Here is a 20,833-nt window from a genome sequence, read left to right on the forward strand (position 1 = left end):
TTTAAATTCTCACAGCAAAAGTGTAACAGCTGGGAGTTCTGGAGTAATGTCCTTAACGTGCATTTACTATCCCGTTTGTCAGGCCTGTTCTTCCCTACATCCGGAAAAGCAGCTGGTATCATGCAAAATTGCTGTGATTGGAACAGCATGTCAGTGCAAATCAGTCACCCCATGAGATCCCGAGCAGGGCTGTCCCTTTGCAGCAGAGTCTGCTTCCCCAGTCAAGAGCGGTGCTGTGCCGCTTGCCTTGCCCTCCGAGGTGAGTCTCACCTGGTGACCTTGGGGATTTTCAGACCTGGGCACCTACAATAACCTCTGGTTTTTATAGGTCGGGTTGGCCCGGGTGGTCCCGTTGTGCTGAGAGCTGAGCACAGTACTAGCTGAGTGTACGAACAGTGCCCCAAAACACAGGTCTGAGCAGCCTTGCTGGGCTAGAAGAGCCAGGAAGTCTGCGTGCACAAGGCTAGGTGCTGGCAAAACCACATCCTATAGCAAAAGCTGTCAACTTAGTTACAGAAATCCAAAAACCTCCTAGGCTTAGTGGTTTATTACGTGACGTGTAAAATGCTAGTACTAGATGCTGCTGTAAGCCTCTGAACTGATTGCGACATTTCATGCCTTGTTTTTCTTTTTGCTGCCTTTCAGAAAAGTGGAGTTTCTTTTGAAGTCAAGGTCAACTCTAGCAAGGGGCAAGTGGGTGAAAGCAGGTTATTGCATGGTTTGATTTATCATCTTAGATTCTTTCCCCTTCCTCTGCTAAACTTCCTGGGGTTTTCCCCACTTTTCCACCCACATAGCTCACTCCCCGTGCTTCCTCACTCCTTATGGTGTTGTCCTCAAAACTGGCAGAGTCCATGCCGCCGGGTTTTACTAGGTTTGCATGGTTGGGCCGGCTGGTCTGGAGCTGGAAGTGTTGTGTGAGCATCCAGCCACCTGCCTGGGAACTGGGTGTGCTCTGGTCAGCCCACCTGCCAGCGCCAGCCTAACACCGTGCTACCAGCAGGCATCGGCGGCAGGGTGTAGCTGGTGTACGCCAGCCTAAAAGCCATCCTAGAGTCCTCTCAGTGCCTCTTCCCTACCTGTCCATTGCTGTCCTGGGAGGCTAAGACCTCGACCTCCTGTGTTCTCCACTCGCTTCTATACAACAGGAATAAACGCAGGAGCAGAAATGGGCTGAGGAGCAGTTTGACTTGCCTGTTCGGGAGTGCTGGGCTCTGAAATGGGGTTGTGTTTCAGAAAAGTTGTAGACAGGTATGTTCATAAGAGGAGTGAAAAGCATAGGAAAGCTTAACACGCATGTAAAGGGCTGCTTAAAAGAGAGAGGAAATACTCTTCTTCAAGGAGAAATAGTCTTCCTCAAGTCCAGTGTGGACGGGACAAGCAGTGAGGAGCTTTGACTGTGGTAAGGGACATTTAGGTCAGACTTGTAGCCATGAAGTAAGGCAAGGAACGGACTGTGAAATCATCAGTGGGTGTTTATTTTAGAGTTAGATGAGCATCTGTCAGGGATTGCTTAAAAAGAGTTGATTTTCGCCTCAGGGCAGAGGGATGGATGAGGTGACCTTCCAGCCTGATCTGATAGGATTTAATGCTTGTTGGTAAGGTTTCATTTTCTTATTTTCTTCTTAACTTGTAGGTACAGGGAGGAAAAAGGAGGACAGATCTGGTGGATTCTTGAAAGAAACTGTTTTTAATTTAGTCACCAAGAATGATCTGCAGCTGCCAGGGAAATGAAAAGCAGATTATGCAAACTCAAGACGTTCCCTAACAATGGGAGCAGTGTTATTGCAATGCATAAAAGGCTGAGCAGAGAATTAGGGGTATCTATCAACTTTAATATGTTTAATTTAAAAAGGAACAGGTTGCACCAACAATTTTTTTTCTACTTAATGAGGCCCATTCATAAGTAGAATAACAGGATTTGCCTGTCACCCAGAGGAAATCATGGTATGTGTATTTGTACTTTGGTGCAAAACTTGTGTTGATCGCAGTGATTTAAAACTTTTTCCAGCCCAGCTGCAGTCAGTTTGATGTCAGGATCCTTTCATCCAGAGACAGATGCACCCTTGGTAGAATCCCGAACACGTCTGTGTCTTTGTTCAGCCCCACAAAGTACCAGCTAAAGATTAAAACTAAAGGTATACATGAATTATTGCATGTTATTCCTCAAAGATAACCGCTGTGAGATAAGATTTGACTTATCCAAGACCTGGTAGCCCCCTCCTGCAGACTGCAGAAGGATCTTTAGCACATATGTGATTTTGGCCTTTTGCATTTCTCTATTCTGCCCACGTTTGTGGGTGCTGAGTGTTGTAGGAACAGTCATAGAAGAACTTTGCATAGCATATGATGCTCCCCATTTCTTGGGGCCATTTCTTTTCTGTAGGACTTGCAGCAGTGAAGAGGGAAAAGGTTTTCTGTGTATCTTGGATCACGGTGCCAGGCTGGAGACAGGACTCGCCTCCGTTCCGGTGTGTGGACAGACGCAGGCTGCTTCCAGTGAGCTACCCCTTCCACGTTCTGTTTACGTAAGTACAAAGTGGCCTTGGTGGGCAGGCAGAGGGCAAAAAACTGGGGGGAGCCCACAGGACTGGATGGGGATGGCAGGTGGGCCTCAGGGAAGGCTCTGCTCCACAGGTCTTCCGTATCTCACCCTGCTTGCAAGGAAGAAACTCCACATTGGAGTTACGATAGTTTCCCATATCTACCCTCCTTTTGTCCTTGGAGTGGTCCCACATCATCAAGAAAGAGAAAGCAAGAGCAATGCCATGAGGACACTATTCCCTTCTCCCATTATCTTGGGTCAGGAGATGCCTCACTGTGGACCTCCTTGTGTTTGCAAAGATGGGGGAATAGCCTGGATCTCAATTCCCAATTAAATCTAGGCTAATTTGTAATGAAATCTAACAGGGATAGCCAAGCCTGGAGAGAAGGAAGCAACTGACAGAAATAGGTTACTCCGTGAATTAAGTGCTGTTGGGATGTGCAGCATGATGGGATTTGGAAACTGGGTCCTTTGTATTTACCAGAGCAATTCTTCTGAACATGCACATGCATACAAGCAAGCCATCATCAAAGAGGTGACAGTGACAAAGTATTGGTAAGTGAATATGGGAAAGGAGGGCTTGGAGAGATCAAGTGTAAGAGTTTTTGCATTTCTCTAGATACAGAGATGAGAAAATGAGAAATTTGATCTTTCTATTATAATCGACATAAAGAATTACAGGGCAGCAAAAGGCCACACAGCTAAACAAAGCTGTTCCCCTTAAGTTTATTTCAAATGTCTCTCTGCTTCGGCACTGTGTCCTTCAAGACTTTCTCTCTGTAATTGCATGTGGCAGCCTCTTTACAGCTAGATACCGATTGCTGCTCTCCAGCTGCTCCAAAACAGAAATAAAAAAAAAAAAAAAAACGGGCAAGCAAGGGCATTGCAGCAAGTACTTAGGAGAGACCTTCCTCCTTTGTTTCACAGATGGGTCAGTAGAGGGGTTTAGAAAATGCCATTTTTGTTCGCAAGCACTGCTTTGTTTGGCTCCATGACAGAACACTGTCCAATACTCAGCAGCTCAGTCCCCATAACAACTCTCCTTCCATTAAAAGACTTTACCCTGCAAGGCAGCACAGTTCAGGAAATAAATGGTATTTGGTGCCCTGCCTTACCTGGGCTGCTTGCTTAGCAAAACTGACCTTTTGCCCCAGCTACACGGGACCAGAGGCTTCATTCAAAGGATATTGGCAGCAGCGTGGTGTTAATCTCCTACAGTTGTAATAACCTGGTCTGTAGGGGAGATAGGTTTGGGAAAACAACCTGCAGCTTTTGGGGGGTTCATGCTGTGTTTCAATAGAAGAGCAGCAGCGCTGCCATTGAACATCGGAGGACTTATCCGCCCTGTGACACCAAGCAATGGGTGAGATGGGGTTTGCATAGCAAACAGAGATCAACATGGCTCCTGCCCTTTTGCACCTCTCTACCACGTACAGACAAGCTCAAACTTTACTATGAAGGTGTAAATCCTTTCTTTATCATTAGAAGATATCAGGGCTAAACCCCTCTGCTCCTGCATAGGTCGTTAGGACGTGCTTGACTCGCCTCTAAAAAGGGTGCCAGAGAAGCCAGTCGGTGTTGGTAGCTCTGTGCAGGGAGCTCCTGGAGATGTTTGGGCAAGCCAAGTTGTGAACTTGCCCTCTTTTTTTGCTCACACTGAGGTTGATGGGGTGCTTTTCTCACTGCCCCTTTTGGTTTTCCATTTTCTGAGGGAAATACAAGAAGAAGGACTTCTTAGGAATTCTGACTGTAGCATTCTAGGACCATCCCTGACTGATGTCAACAGAAATTGCTAGGGCTGGCCCAAAGAGACTAGTATTAATAGGAAGTCAGACAAATTCCCAATATTCTTATTGGACCTTCTTAACCTGTCCATTCACTCAAGTTTAGCTTCATTGATTAGCAATGCTCAGCCTGAACCCCGAGTTCCTGAGGTACTGGAAAGCCCTTAGTGCCAGCAGCTTTTTCTACTATCTTCCCAAGTGCTTTTCCCATATTGTACAGCAGGAGGAATAACACTTCAGATATGAAGATGTTAATCCACTTTGAGTTGTGTACTAAACAAGCACATGCAAAACAGAAGAAAAATGGAGCATCCGTTATTTTTCATTTAATTTTCCATAACTATTCTCTTGTAGCCCTGGTGAAATGTTTGACATAACACACCTCTACAGCTTGTCCACTGAACATCTGGTAATCAGTCCTTAAATTCGCTTCAGAGACTCAGAGCAGAAAGTGAATGTTCTTAGACATGCAGAATGTCACTTGCAAAAGAATGAATCTTTATTCCATTATCACCATGATAGGTGCAGGATACTGCTGCTCTCATGCCGATGTCCAGAATGCCAAGTGCTTCCTCATCAAGACAAAACTTTTGAGGACAACAACAGACTAGTGTCAGTGTCAGTTCTCCATGTATACAGCTCAGCCTTAGAGCTTCAATGCTATTGATTTCCTTAACATTCATTATCCATCTATTGATTTTTCCACTATCCTCTGGATTATACCCATTGTAGAAATTGCTGCTTGCGAGCCTAAAGAATTCTTGCTGTCACGCTCCATCTGCTGAAGCCAGCCTGTTCTTGCATGACAGCCGCATTGGCTTTTCTAGTTGGGAAATTCCCATCTCCATCCTCACGAGGCTGCTCTTTGAAAATGGCTTGCTTTCAAAAGACACGGAGGGGTCTGCCAGAGCTATGCCTCCTTCTAATGATTGATTTCCAGGTTTCATCATTAAGCTTGAGCTTTTTCACATCACAGCTCGAGTTCTTTCCCAGTCATTTCCAGATCTTGCAAAGATCTGAAAATGCAGCAACAGCAGCAGAAGCAAAGCCCATGTTTGCAGCCTTGTACGGCAGGACTTTTATGTACTCTCCCTTTTGTTCTGCTATCTCTTGCTGGTGTAACAGGACCACCCACACGCTCTGTTTGAGCCTCTTCTGAGATGGGTATTAAAAGCGGGTAATTCAGAAAGTGCCTGTGTCACTACCAGCCTTCAGGACCAGCTGTGTAGTATCTCTACAGACATCCCAGGCCCCCCCATCCCTAACTCGATATATGTGGTTCACAATGAAACAGTAATTTGGCAACTCAAGTGTAGGTGCTGCTTCAATGGTTCTCAGTAACTCTCTTTCCACTCCTAGCATAGCAGGACCATGTCTGCTCTAATGCTAGGGTAAGGTGGCTCAGACCCACCATGTCGGTAAATGCCTCCTATTTCAGTGAAGCTGAGCTGCCTCTAAACTGGAAATGTGCTCACCAGGTCTTTCAGCCTGACATTTTTACAGGGTGAGTGATGGAGACTGTGGAAAGATGCCTTTTAATATGTCCTCCAGTTGCATATCTCAAATTGAGTCACTGGGGAATACCTCTGCTGTAGAAAACCAATGTTAAAATTACTGTGCATTATTGAATGGACATAACAGGCCTTTCAGCCGTGGAGATTGGACAGCAGAGTTTACTCTGAACATGCTGTTAATACACCGAAGACATTTTGGGTAAATGTTAGCTAAGTCCTGACATATTTGTAGCACTCGATCAGGGGTAGCAACGGAGTTGTTAGTGGGACTGCTTGAAGGATTTCATGAGCCACGCAGTCAGGTGTAACACAATTTGGTGTATTTGCTTATTGGAAATGTTTGTCTGAAAGCTTTTACCACAAATCCTGATTCTTGGTAAAATGAAAATTTTGAAGTGTGAAAATTTGGCCAACGTTTAGATTTGTTTACAACTGAACTGTCAGAGCTGATTTTTGGAGCCGAAGGATCCCTGGAAGATTCCCGCTTTTCCTTGTAGTATACATAAATGCAATATTGTGATGAAAATTTTAATGGGTAGGATTTTTCCACCACACTTTCCCCCTTCAATTTTCAATCAATTCTCTGTCTTTCCCCAGAAAGGACAAAAGAAACCAGACCAGTAAAAACAAAACAACTTTCTGATAAAATTCTACTTATTAATTAGGCACAGTAAATACATCCATAACAATGTGATGTTTTATTTCTCAGGCCTAAGCTATGAGTGGGAGAGTGGAGTGATGGCCCTCGCAGCCGGAGCAAGCACCGGCGTTTCTGTTCCGCCGGCTGCGGGAGGACTCTTTGTGGTGGGAGCAGCTGCTGCGGCCCCTTGGCTCCCATCCTTTCCCTGCCTCTCCAGACTGGCTGGATGCCAGCAATTAGAAACTAATTGAGAAGCTTTAAAAATGCATCTCTTCCCCATTCCTTCTGCTCTGTTTAATCCCCTGACAATCCCCAGCAGAATTCTTCACAAGGGATTTTGCACCGCTTTACTGTTTGCTTAGTGTTTGGAGTTAAAGCAGGTGTCTCAACAGAGTGGGGCTGTTTGGGGACCTGGGAGGGACTCACTTTTCTTGCTGTCTTCTCTGCTGCTCCATCCTCCTGGGCACTCTCTGGTTTTGCAGAAGCTGGGATGTCACCTGCTTGCACAAGCATGTCCAGGTCCCAGAGCTGGTGCACTTACTGAAACCAGTGTGGTGCCTGTAGTGATTTTGGTGGTGTGGAGATCAGGACACGGCTATGTGAGAGCAGGTAACACTGGCAGATATTTCTGTGCATTTCCTTCTATCAGTTTAAGAATAAAACCTGTCACTATTGATAGCCTGAGAATTTCCCAGAAGCAGAGAGAAAGCAGCTTCATCTCCTCCTCACTGGCTTCTGGCCATTTCTGGATGCATGATAAATGTATTACTGCATTCTTTGCCTGGCAGCGAGGAGCACCGATCAGTGACCGAGGGCCCATTGTACCCAGCGTTATCCAAACAAGCAACACTGAAGTCAGGCAGCGCCTTGGAAAGTCAGCGATCCTATTCTGGTTTGTAAGTCTTCCCCTGACTTGTAAGCCATTCCCCATTAGTCCTCAGTGACAGATATTTATTTCCTGCATACAGCAGGGAGTGAAGATAGTTATCCACCTTCTTCCTAGAGCTTGTCCCCCGGCTCTGCACCTCCTTCCTGCTCACTCCGACTCCTGACATCCTCCTGCTGTTTGTTTTCTAGTCACCAGGTAATCCAGAATACCAGTGGAGGGGCAGGAGGGTGTTAGACCTTTGTTTTCATCCTTAGACTATGCTGACTCCATGGAGCGTGGGTCAGACCCCATGTTATCACCGTCACAACTCTTGTCGGTTTAGCTAGAGTTTTGCCCAAGGAAGGACTTTGAGCACAAGCACTTTAAATGCTCTGTAAAAAGAAAATGAGAAGCTGCTTTGCCAATTAGACCAAGCTGCTCACTAGCAGGGGAAGATGTTTGGAGCATGTCTTGAATGCACAGAACAAGCATGGCCACCCTCATCCTTCCTCCTCCTGCCTGGGGTGGCTGCACAGAAGTGCCTGGGGTTGTGACAGAGCAGTTTTATGTCACTTTGATTTTTCCCCTATTTGTTCCAATTCCCCAGCTCATTTACCAGAGGAGGACCTGCTTCCATGGGTTTAGTGCTCACCTCTGATAAAGCTCATCAAGAGATTTATGAAAGTAACGTATTAAGATCATGGTCTGTCAAATGTCAATAAGCAGAATAAAGAGCTCAGCACTGCAGTTATAGAGATCCAGCAATTAAAGTATTTGATGAAAGCATTTTATTGGAGTATATATTACCATTTGGTCCAATTATTCTGCCATTAAACATTAAGAATAATTGAACCAAATGGTGCCCAATAGAAGGAATACATCTGCTCTGATGAATTCCTGCCAAAAGGCACTGGGAATCTTAGTACAAGCATTTTGTCAACCAAGATAACAGTATTTTTCTCTCCAGCTGATAAAGCAGGGCTTTTGAATCTTATTTATGACGTATAAATTGGCTAATTTGTTACCAATATCAAACAGCCCATAAGAATCAGGCAGTGTAATAGCTAACAAAATACTGACAGCTTCATCACTTGCTGACTGCATAGAGTACAATATATGCTCAATTAATAGAGAGTGCAATTATCACAGAAACTGTGAGCAGGAACTAATTATACAGAAGCCAATCACAAACAGCCCAAAGCAAGGCGGGATGTATTTCGAGAAACTGGAGAGCGATTTTTTTTTTCTTTTTTCATTTCTTTTTTCATTTCTCTTTTTTTTTCTTATCTACATGTTTGCCTTACCTCCATGAGAGGGAAGGGCATGTGGCGCTAAGAGGAAGAACAAGTGAGTCAAGAGCCTGGCCATAATGCTATGAGTGAGCTCTAGCACAGGTTCCAATTTCCGTATGAAACAGAAAAATCACAGTGTTTTTCTGTTTAAACACATTGCAATTATGGTGTAACTAGGGATAACCAAAACACAGCTATAGTAATCCTTTCCCTAAGGTATAAGACACTTGCAGACAGTGACAGATGGGAACACTTTTAAAGGAAATTAAAGGAGAAAATAACATCTTGATATGTATTTTGAAAAAAATGGTGCACTAAGGGAAGAATCTTTTAAACCCCTAGGAAGGGCAGCTTTTAATTTTGGGATAAATACAGCACTGGCTTGTTAAATTCCTGATGGTCTCTTAAATACTCAGTAGTTGCTAAAGTAAGAGGTCATTCCGCTTTTTTCACTCGAGTTGAAGAAAAAAAAAATCTCTATATGAGTAAAGTTGGGTCAAGTTGGTCAGTCTTGGAAAGAAGTCTAAAAATACAGAAACCTGGAGAAAAAAAAAAAAAGAAAAAAAGAAAAATCCCACTAGAGGCAAAGCATATGAAGGGCCAAGAAATTTCCAGTGTTTCAGATACTGAGAATATTTTGAATTTTTCTGATTATCTTCAGTAAATAACACTCCTGGCCCTGGAATTGTTTACATTTCTATTAATGGGAGTTTTAATTAGAAATGCTAATAACTTTTACACACCACCATATTCAGAGGCTGCAAAAATAAATATACTACAAAGCAAAAAACCCCCAACCCTAAAGCACCTCAAATCCATAATCTGGCAGTCACAGATCACCTTCTGGTCAGAAGAGTCCTATCTAGAATTAGGAGGTAAAGTGTTTTACTCACAGGTGGTAAAGGCGGCTTCTTTTTTTTTTTTTTTTTTTTTTTTGAGAACAATAATCTTAATTTAAAGTACTGTTGTTGAAGATTTGTTTTTGCACTTGAAGACAAATGGCCATTTGGAATGGATGTTTGTCACTGAAAGTTAGGAAATAACATTTTATACTGAAATTAAAGGAATGTTGTGCTGGTTTTGATTGATTCACATGACAAAACCTGAGCTTTCCTGTGGCAGAGTCAACATCTATTTTTTTCCTGGATATTTTTTGGTTTTGGTAAGAAAACTTTGCATGCATGATTTGTACTCTACCTGTGATGTTACATTTTGGAAGCTGCTCTGTGTACGTTATTGAAAAAGAAGCTGTTGGTTTCCAAGGGATGTCAGAGGGAGGGGGAGCCCAAACTTTTCTTTCTTTTTTTTTTTTTTTTAATTTTAGGTCAGAGGTCTTCCCTGAGATTCTGGGCTTGCAGCAAAACCTTTTAGTCCACAGCCTATATTTTTGCATCCATGTATTCTCTGCTTAGTGAAAAACAAGGTTGTTTACCAGTGGAAATGATCAATGGCTCCTGCAGGCCTCAGTTCAGCAAAGACATCCCGCCGCAGAAAACCACTTAAGCATGTGCTTTGCTATAAGCAAAGATGGAAGACAGAAGTTCTGTTCCCTGACAAGCGATGGATGGACACTGATGGTTTTGTTAGTTCGTTTTGTCCTCTGAGGGATTTATTAGACTTTCACCTACTCCCAGCTGTATTGCAACTGAGACCTGCAGAGGAGTTTATTGCTTGCATCCCCTCAGAAGAGAGTGCCTTGTCCCCCCGTGTTCAGTTCTAAGTGCTGTCACCCAGCACTGCTGCTTTAGGATTAAGCTGTGGGGCTTTTTTTGCTAGAGAACTGATTCTGGTAAGCTACACCTATGGCTTAATACTTGGTGGCCTGACCTGGTGGGGAGTCACCTTCACGATACAGGGTCCTCCATTGTGCAGCACATCCACAGGGCTGAGGGATTCTCCCAGTGAGCTGAAAAATCTGGTACAGGTCCTGAGGTGACTGGGATTTGGAAGATAAAATTAGTGCTGCCCTGTGGCTGAGAATTAGCTATTGTCAGCAGTTGAATAGCTTAGCCTGCACGCTTGCTCCAAAGAGAGAGGAGCGCCAGCTGGCATGAAACCAGGACTCACAGGTTTGCCCCGCTGCAATGGCAATGAAGGAGCTCAGCGCCTTGCAGAACTGAGCTCTGCTGTATTAGTTAGCATCATCAGTAGTGGATACAAAGCCGCGTGGATGGGCAGTGTTTCTTAGTGAGAAAAGCACTGAAATGCTGTGCAGGAGACCTGCCTTTTGCTCGTGACTCCCAGCCAGTCTCCTGGGGGACCAGGAGAAAGAAACTTTTTATTTCTTTGTACCTCAGTTTGCTATCTGCCAAAGGACATTGGTTTATTTCATAAAACCTCAGGCTGAAGAGTGATATTCCTATTTACTGCTGTATGAAATTCACCATTGTTAACTTACTCAATGTCATTTGTCCATGATTTAAAAATATTCTGAGTGGTTGCATTTATTTTCTTCCCACCTTTGGAGTTGTGAAACCTTTTCAGTTTTTCTGACAGCTATTTAAATCCTGCTTTTTTCAGTTTCTGGTATAAACTTCCAACACAGAGAAATGCTGGCATGCTAGATTAAATAGTTATTTGATGGTCAATATCCTTGCGCTTGCGAGTTCTCCAAGAGCAACCAATAGCACTCCTCTAAACTCCAAAATTAGTTTTCCTCGCTCCATTTATGACTGATCACATTAATCTTCTTCTCTGGGTCTGATACTGATAATACAGCATACCTGTGCTCTTCACGAGAAGCAGATTATCAGAGCAGCAGGGAATGTCATGTGTACTAATGCTCCAAAGCATTTAGCCTCCTGCTATACCTCTGACAACAGAAATTCCACTTTGCATGGACTGTGAGGCTTGCAGAGTTGAGAGGCTTGGGAAACCATAGTTAAACCTTCAGCAAAATGAAAAAGAGTTTTTCGTAAACATTTCTCACTTTGCCTGGCTCCTGGACACAGCTGTCCAGGCTGTATTCAACATACAGAACTCCCCAGGGCTGGCTCAAGGCTCCTCTGCAGACAAAACCAAAGGAGAGGTGAGACTATAGCTGCATTGCTTGGGCATAGGAGGGGGAGAAGTGCACAGAGGAGAGCTGTGGTCAGGGAGGAGAAGGCAATTAGTGTTGTGGGGGTACGCTATAACTGTTCTTTTATTCCCAGTGCAGCTCAGAGCATCATCTCCGCAGAGTTGTTCTCAGCTCAGAATTTGCGAAGCAGGGACTGGACTCTATGTCCTGATTTGAAAATAGTTTTTCACTGGCATGTTTATTGGGTGCTTGCCCTGCCAGCTGCGAAAAGCCAGGCAGGGCATTTTCCTGCCCAAACCCCAGTTCATTTATCTACCTGCACGTGAGTACTGCCATCACAGTCAGTGAGCCTCACTATAAACAGGTGTTAATGCTTTACTGGGTCAGAGCTAATGTAAATCTGTAAGTGCTTTCAATCAAAAAGGGGATATAATAATTTAGTCCAGACGCTCATTAGCACTGCCGCCATTTGTCAAGAACATCTTGCAGTTCTCTCTGTTTTGCGATATGCTCCGTGCATGTTTGATATTTGTGTTTCCACATACGTGTCATTTGTTCTGCGGACAAACCTCTCCCATGTTTCAGGGCCTTGGCTATAGGCAGCTAATTCTTTGGGTTGTCTTCTCCTATTGGGACATGAAGATGTATGCTTGATCTATTCAAGTACTAATCAAGGCTTGAACGACTCCCGGTATCACTCCTGTTCATTTTGAGTTGGGAATATTTCAACCTCAGAGCAAAACGGTGTTTCTCAGCAATGTGTCATAATGATTGGTTATACGAGTGTCACAATTCTGCAAGAAATACAGTAAGTTCAGTTCTATTGCCAGGAGTGCTGCCTCACAGGGAGGCATTTGTAACTAAAACTGTTGTTCATTTGCAGAATCTGTAAGAAGAAAGAAGCCTTGACTGGAAATATGCTGAAAAGCTGCCGTAATAAATTTGACATAATATGCATGACATGGATGGATAGATCATTGTTTGCTAGGCCTGGCAAATAAAACTGGTGTTGTGGAGCCGGAATTAGAGGGAGAGAGAAACATTGTTCTACAAGGCATGCTTCAGATAGGAACCAAATTTGAAACAGCTATATATTTTAGTTGTGCTTAAATTGGATAATAAAGAAGGCTTGCTCAGAAATCTTATTGTGCCTTGGAACACACATTGATTTTTTGTTCTTGTAAACTTCTAAGAAAGTTTCTTACTCATAAATAGAAGTACCTGCATACTTTGTATTCCTTCTTACTGTTATTAAAAGATATTTAAGAAGCAGGTATGAGAGACCCACGAAAGAAAGCAGAGAAATAGATGTGTAGTGTTGTACCAAGGAGAGTTTTAGGACTAGCATTTTAAATCTTACTTGGGAGATCTTACTCCTGTTCTTGGTGCTTTTGCAGATACCCTGTATGTCTTTGTCAAATTACTCATTCTCTTTGGCCTGTGTTTTCAAACGTGCTTTCCAGGTCTGGTATCTGGATTTCCAGCTGGTTAGGTGCTGTAGGACCTATATGAAGTATATAAACTATGCAACAGTTCCACTTTGGAGTTTTGTACCCTACCATTTATCTGTCTGGATTATGTCTTATTATGTGCACATACAATTCCTAGCCCAAAGGGAATTTGAACAGTTAGATGATATATAGTATTTAGAAGTATACAAGCTCTCAGTAATATACTGCAGCAATGGGTAAAAGGCATGAATTTGAATAGATGGGAATTGCAGCTTGCAAAAAGAGGCTAGAAAGAGGCAGATAGAATTTAGAATTTTATGATAGAAAATAGCAATTTTGTGTTCTGGAGATTCTAGCAAGATATCCCTGGGAATGCAATACCACTTCTTGCATGTACAGGGCTTGATTCTGAATCATGTTGTGGTATGGTCACAAAGCAGTTGTGGGGCCATCCCAGCCATGTCTTGCCTCCATCCATGACTTCTAGCTATGAGACTTAGGGTAGCAGTTTTAAAAAGTTTTTAAGTGAACTAAGCTTTAAAGACATCTTTAAACCATCTCTGTCTTTACTGGGAACAACTGCATCTTACAGGGGTGTGAGGGTTTTCAGCAGACAGCTCTATCTGAACAGGGGCAGCTGGAGGACAGAAAGTACTCTTCCCAAAGGAAAGACAGATTAATTTTGGCCCTGACAGTAGGAGATGCAAAATCTAAGCAAGCATGGAAGTTGGTCTCATTAAACAGCAAAGCAATTTGCTGAGAACCAACTGCAACTGATGACATTTGGGGAGAGGTAAGTCACTCTTGGACATCTGAAAGAAGGAATGCACCTATGAAAATGCTCTGTGAGCAAAGGCAGGCACAAACCTCTTCCCTCTCCCCTCCTAGTGTTTGATGCACGTGTTGATAAGGGGCTCTGGGGCCATGCAGCGCTGCCCAGCCCAGACAGAGCATCATTAATATTCCTGACTAGTGGCTCTGTGCTGCTTTGACACCAAGGAAAATGTATCAGTAAAAGAGAAGCTTGTTTTTCCTGTTTATTTCTACATTTGGGAGTGCGGTGTGAAAAGCAGTTTTTTACCTCGGAGCAAAATTGCATGGAAATGTCCAGACAACAAGATTCTGTGTGATTTCCTCTGTATATTACAGCTATTCATTTACCTGAGTCTGGGCGGGCAGCTCGTACTGTCCCTGGGGGGCCCTCACCCGTCCCTCACCCTCATCGCGAGGAGTGATCTCATTTCTCCTGCCATGGATTTCTCTGCCAAAATTGTCCCAGAAGAAGGGCTTGTGGCGAGTGTTGGGCACTGCCATCTCCTTACCGAGCATGGGGTTAAGCCTGTCCCAGGCACAGGTACACCAGGAGGGGCTGCGCAGAGAAGGCAACCGAGGACTTAGAAGGAGAAATTCAGCAGCGTGCGACCGGGATGGTGAAATAGCAAACGCCACACTCGTTGGGGGACCCCCAGGTTTCTCGCCCTGCTGCAGAGCCCTCTGCGCGGTGGTGGGTTGCTCACGTCTGCCTCAGGCTCCCTGAAGGCCTCTCCTCAGGGCAGGGTGCGGGCCAAGATGGCGGCCAGCCCCACGGTTGCGCTAGTGACGACAGGGACTGGCGTGGTCCCTGAGGCCCTGCTGACTGACCGGGAGGCTGGAGCCACGCAGGAGGAGAGAGCTGGGGGCCTTTCCTTCCCATCTAGAGACATGGCAGCGGTTTTAGTAGCCGTGTGGGTGGTCAGCTCTGCCTTGAGCCGCCCTGGCACTGGCCAGGGCCGTTTGGTGGGGTGAGCGGTGCTGACACGGGGCAGGCGGGAAGGATCTCTTCCCCGACCGTTACACCCACAGCCAAATAACACCATGGAGTTGGGTAGACTCAGTTTCCCCTTACATGCTGTGCACCAGTGTGTTTCCTCAGCCTCGTGCCGGTCCCGGGGGAGAGGCGATGACTGCCATGCCACAGGAGGGGGGTGGGAAATGGAGCCCTTCATGTCGATGCCAGTGTTTGTCTCTGCATGACTGCCAGGGGGAAGACCGACCCTCCAACTCAGCGTGCTGGCACCGAGTCTTTTCGTATTATTAATGTTCTGCCTCACCTCTAATTTAATTATAATCAGTTAATGGCCCAGTCCAGGACTCGCTTAATTGCAGTAAATCATACCTTTGAAAGGGGATGCAGACATGAGCCGGGCTCTCCAGGGAGTGAGGGATGAGGCAAAGCTGTGCAGGATTCCACCCCTGAAAGCCTCATCTCCTGCTTTTTGAGGAAAAAAGGAGCAGTGTTGGCCCTCAGCACCTGTTTCTCTGTGCCCAGGTGCCCAGACAAGTGCCCAGGAGAAGGAGGTGGCTGACAGGAGAGGTGAGTTTACACCTTTGCAAAGTTTCATGCTGCTGCAGGACTCTTTCTACTTACAAACCAAATATTTTGGTCTTACCAAGAGGACTACAAAGCATCACAGACAGTAACTGTTTGGGAAGCCTGAGGACACCTACTACCCTTGTGCTCATATAAAGGCTACCATCTAACCTACCTGTGCAGCAGACACAGGGTCATTGATGTTTTCTCAACAGCATTGACTGCCTCTTACGTGCCCATGGAAAACGGGGAGAGATAAATGTTTTTGCACTCTCACCAATAAGCTGTCTGTGTGGGGATGAAGGTCACCTTGCAACAACTCAGAGCAATTATCTGAAGAAGGTTAGATCTCTGTCCTCTGCCTTTATATTATTCTCATAAGCTGCATTTTTGGCATCACTTAGAAGCCAGGAACATATCAAACCCGCATATGTCAAATGCTATTGACATCAAATACCTTTCATCGAGCCCCAAGCCTCTTGGCGTCTTTTGAGCTCTGCACCCAGGAAAGTGGCTTGTCAGAGATGATTTTTCCAACTGAGGAAGCAAGCAGCATAATGAGACAGTGTAGCTTCAGCATACACCTTCCAACTAGTTTCCCAACTGCTCAGAAACCAAACATGAGTCTGCATAGTAATTAGCCCATAAAGAAAGCTGGGGATACAATGAATGTACAAATTCTTTATGGCCCCTCATTACCATTCTCCAAATGCATTTCTGTCTGCATTTCCCATTTTCAGCAGCCAAGATCATCTAGAAAAACAGAACAAAAATTTGACTGTGTCAAGCAGCACGAGTGTGGTCACTGCTGCAAATAAGCTACCCAGATGTGCCAGGTGCTGTACAGATGTGCTCAGCACTCAGAAAAGCCCTCAAGCTGCCTACAGATCTGTTGTTCCTGGACTTCACAGCAATCAGAAAGTGTTTTGTTCCACCCAGGATGCTATGCTTCACAGGCTGGCACAGGCACACTGTGGTCAAAGGGAAATGCCCATCAGTTTCAGCACAATCTGGATTTGCTCCTAAATGACTTTGTTTTTTTTTTTTATTTCTTCTCTAGAGCAATAGAGGGTGAGCACTGACCTGTGAAGATGCTGCCACCAAATACTTCTGTCAGGAAAGAACCTTGTAATGAGGCCCCTTTTCTCATGCTGGCTCTTCCCCAGGTGATGGGAACTGCTCAGCTGAACTGACTTTTCAAGAGTTATCTGAGCAGGTGAGATACTGTTACAAAATCTAAACTCACACCGAGAGGCAGTCTGAAGAGTTGGATGTATGCTGTAAGAGACACCATGGGTTAACTGAAATAAGTCAAACTTCTTGCTCTAGACAGTTGTAGGTCCTGCAACACCTGAACAGCATATCTCACAGGTCTTTTCTTTTCTTCCTTTTTTTTTTCTGAATTCACATACTTTAGATATTCTACACTTTAGTTTTATCCCGTCTCTTCACAGGTGCTCAAACTGAAATGTCAGAAGAAGAGTCTTCACCTTTCTTTCATGTTTATTTTTGAGGTTCCTTTACTTTGGGGTTTTTTTCTTATTTAAGCCATGATCTAGTTCTGCAATAAGGAAAAAGTGCTTTTCAGGACTTATCTCACCTTCCTCATCTCATCTATGAAGTGATGTGTTCACAATCATTGTGTTACTTTCTCCACAAATACAGAGTTTTTAATAAGCTTTTCTTTTCCAAGCTGAAAAATATGTATATTCACAAAAGTTATTGAAAATGGTGGAGGAGAAAGTTGGGAAAGGGAATGAGAATTGACACATTTTGCTAGGAATATTTTCACAGTCATTCCTGAAGGCATTTGTTTATTTGAGCATCCAGAAGAACTTGGCTTGGAAGAGTCTGTCGGTAAGTGACAAATATCAGCAAAAGTTTTTATTAAAGTAATGGTATGGAAATGAGTATGAAAACAACTTGACAAGTAATCCAATTCACCAGCTATTTGTGTGCAGCTTGTGCAGAACTGGCACAGATATTTTGAAGTGACCTAACCCTTTGCTTGAGGATGCACTGGGTAAAGCCTAGGTGATGTAAGGTTTCACTGTGAACGCTCGTGTTCTCAGATTTGGAAGTAGGGCAGCTTGCAATTAAAATTTTACCTGCCTGAAGGTTTTGCAGATTGGTTTATAAGAGCTTTCTCTGGCAGAGGTCAGTCTCCGTGTTGTGCTGAGTGTGGTGATCTACTGGACGCCCTTGTGATGTCCTTGAGGAATATGTTGGGTGTGGAAGGCCTGGGAAGAAGTGTACTTTGGAGCAGTGTATGACTGAGGAGTGTCCAAGTGTTGCTGGAGGGAATAACGCGGGGTGTAAGTGCTCAGCTGTTCCCCCCTTGGCTTTAGTGCCTCTTTTAGCTTCATCTAATGAGCTGTGTGTTTACTAGTTCTTCTTACCAGAAGTTATGACAAGCAGTAATCAGGAATAGAACAGTTTTATACAATGTTGAATTCCAAGTGCACTCCAATAATATAACATTTGAACATGAGGAAGCACAGGAGTAAGGGATATCTACCCCTGCCTCTTACCCCTCCTTCCATTACCATAGCACCTGCCACTTCACAGTGCCTTTGTGTGTTATTTACTGATATTACTCAATGGCTACTGTTCCTATATTTGCAAGCAGGACTGCAGCATGGAGAGTGTAAGCAGCATGCATTACATTTCACAGGAGATCATGGCAAGGCAGACTGGAAGTCGGGTTTCCTAAAAAGCAGATTTAGCAATTAGCACAGAAATTTGTGGATAAATTGTCTTTTGAACTGCCCAAGCCTTAGGCAAAGTCCAATACGGCTCTGGCCTGCTCCAACCTCTGCAATTGCTCATGGAAACACCCTTTTCATCAGCTAGAACAAAAATCCTCACTTTCCCTCTGCTGCTGTGACCTGTTCATTCATCAAGCTACTAGAAGACACTTTGCCCTTGCCTTTCCCCAGCCATCAAAGGTTCTTTCTTCTCTGCCCTCCTGAAAGCCTAAAACCATAAAGAAATGATATATTCCCCCTAATTAATGTGGTGATTTTTACAGAAATAATTTATGGCTCCATGTCCTTTATGGCTGTGAGGCTTGTGTGCTCATTACGTTACTCCTTCCCTGTCTAAAGCAGTTTGATTGCTGGTTCCAGTGGTGGCCAGTGCTCCCCTTGGCAGAGAAGTGCTATTAGCTCCCAATGATGGAATGCTGAGGAGATGCTGAATATCTGGCACTGTGGGGTTTTGGGTCTTTGTTGGAGCTCCTATGCGGTGCTGAGTGAAGAGCAACAGGTAAGAAAAAGCAGCCCTAATGAGGGCCTGGGGTCACTTAGCACCCTAAACACCAACCACAGTGACTAGGGTGCTTCCCAGGTCCCTGGCAATTATTTAAAAGATTGCTTTTGTATAAAAATAACTTGAAAGATCTGAGTTCAAGCTAAGAGTTACTAATAACATGTAGAAGGAGCGATAGTTAACGGTCTGACACATTAGAAATAATTGTTGTCCCTACTTTATGCTGTTAACAATGACTCATCAAGGTCTGAGGTGGAGAAGATGCAGGTGCTTTTCAGAAGTGGTCAGCGTACCTTTTCCCTGGGGATGTGAGGTTTGTGCCCTGACCTGACACAAAATCTTTTCCTGCTGTTGCTATACGTTTCTGGTATCAGCCATTAAATGAGCAAAGCTATTTAAAAAGTAGTTGTGTTCTGAAACCCTCCTTCAAGGACTTGTTGGATCAGTTATTAAAATTGTAGAACAATAGTTCTCTGTAATAGACTTGTGCTGGGAGAGTAAGTTGCCCTACTTAATGTATTCATAGAAAGCTACAGTTGTAGGTTTCTCTTTTATACAGGTCAAGCAGGGGGAATCGCTGCTGAATCAAAGTATCTAACTCCTTCAACGCCCAAATTTACAAAGAATACATTCCTGCTAAGATTTCTATCTGCTTTTTTTGATTGTGTCTCATCAAAGCAAATTCACATAAGGTGAGCCTTTAAAAGGAGCGATTTTCTGCTCCTCTTGACTACACGAGACATTCAAAAATTAATGAAAAAAGTGACACCCGTCTGGCTTCCAGGGCATCACATTTATTTCTGCATAAATTCTCCCAGGTCAACTCAAAAACAGTTCAGGGTCAAAATCTCATCTAGTCACTTAGATTAAAAACTAATTTCTCTAAAGTATAGCTTATATTGAAGCCTTTTCATGCAAATAAATAGCTGAGGGCCTCATTCTCTCCTTCTCTATTAGTTGTGCATGTCATGAATTTGAACAGAACATTTTGTCCTGTATTCTAATTACATGCATTATAAAGAAAAATCTATTCCTTGCATACATATTATTAGGAGCAGTTCGGAAGCACCATTCCATCAGGGCAGCCGTCATGGTGGCTCATCCTAATATTGACAGTTTAATCTTTTTGTTTCATATGAGATTAAAAGTCATATGATGGCCGTTCCTCTGTGGAGCAGGCGGCGAAGCCAATTGGAGTCAATCCGTGTCTAAGTGCCATTTCTGCCCTGAAAATGGACTTGCAGTTTACAAAATATATTAGGTAATTATCAGTGGTTATGGAAGAATGATAAAAAAATACTGAGTTGATGACAGAGTAAATAGGGCTACTGTTAAAAAAACAATACTCATTTTACTCACAGCTGTGCTGCAGTACATGTACATGAGAACAAACTTAGTTGCTGTCTAATGTATTCATGTGCATGATCATTAGCAGTTTCAATTCCCTTCGCTTTATCTCACTAGAGAAGAAGAAAGCAACTGATACACCAGGTGGCCACCTACACCTATTGCAATTAAAGTTGTCTTTTATCAAAGGAGAGTATAACCTCCTTGAAAAGATGCTGAGAGTTTTGATTTACATAGCAAAATATTAGACCTCTACCCTTGTTTATTTTTGTTTAAAAGGTCCTGAATTAACTTTCAGAGGCAATATCTGATTTAGCCTCTGTCTTTCAGAATGCACACCAGGAATAAGCAGTGGTTCAGCTGTATCCATTTTTGGCTGCTCAGCATGAGACGTGATACAAGGGTATGATTTTTTTTTTTTTTTGGAGGACTGGATAATGTTCTCTAAAGATCAGTGTACTCCAAACCATCACACATGGGGCACCTTAGATCACCTGTCACCTGCACAAATGTTGACTAGAATAAATTCCCAATAGATCCTTCACCTCACTGAGGACGGGACTGTATCTAGCATCCTAAGAAGTCAGCGATTGAAATTTAGTGTGGGTCTCTAGTGTGAATGTGAATAACTATGCCTACAGCATGTAATATGGGACTGTTGCCAATGTGCGTGCATATGTATCTATCTGTCTAGATGACTGTTGATTCAACTTACTTCCAGTCTGGGGTAGCACAAGAACTTGGGTACTGTAT

This window comes from Haliaeetus albicilla, chromosome 24 (genome assembly GCF_947461875.1).
Source record: "Haliaeetus albicilla chromosome 24, bHalAlb1.1, whole genome shotgun sequence".
NCBI classification, from domain to species: domain Eukaryota; kingdom Metazoa; phylum Chordata; class Aves; order Accipitriformes; family Accipitridae; genus Haliaeetus; species Haliaeetus albicilla.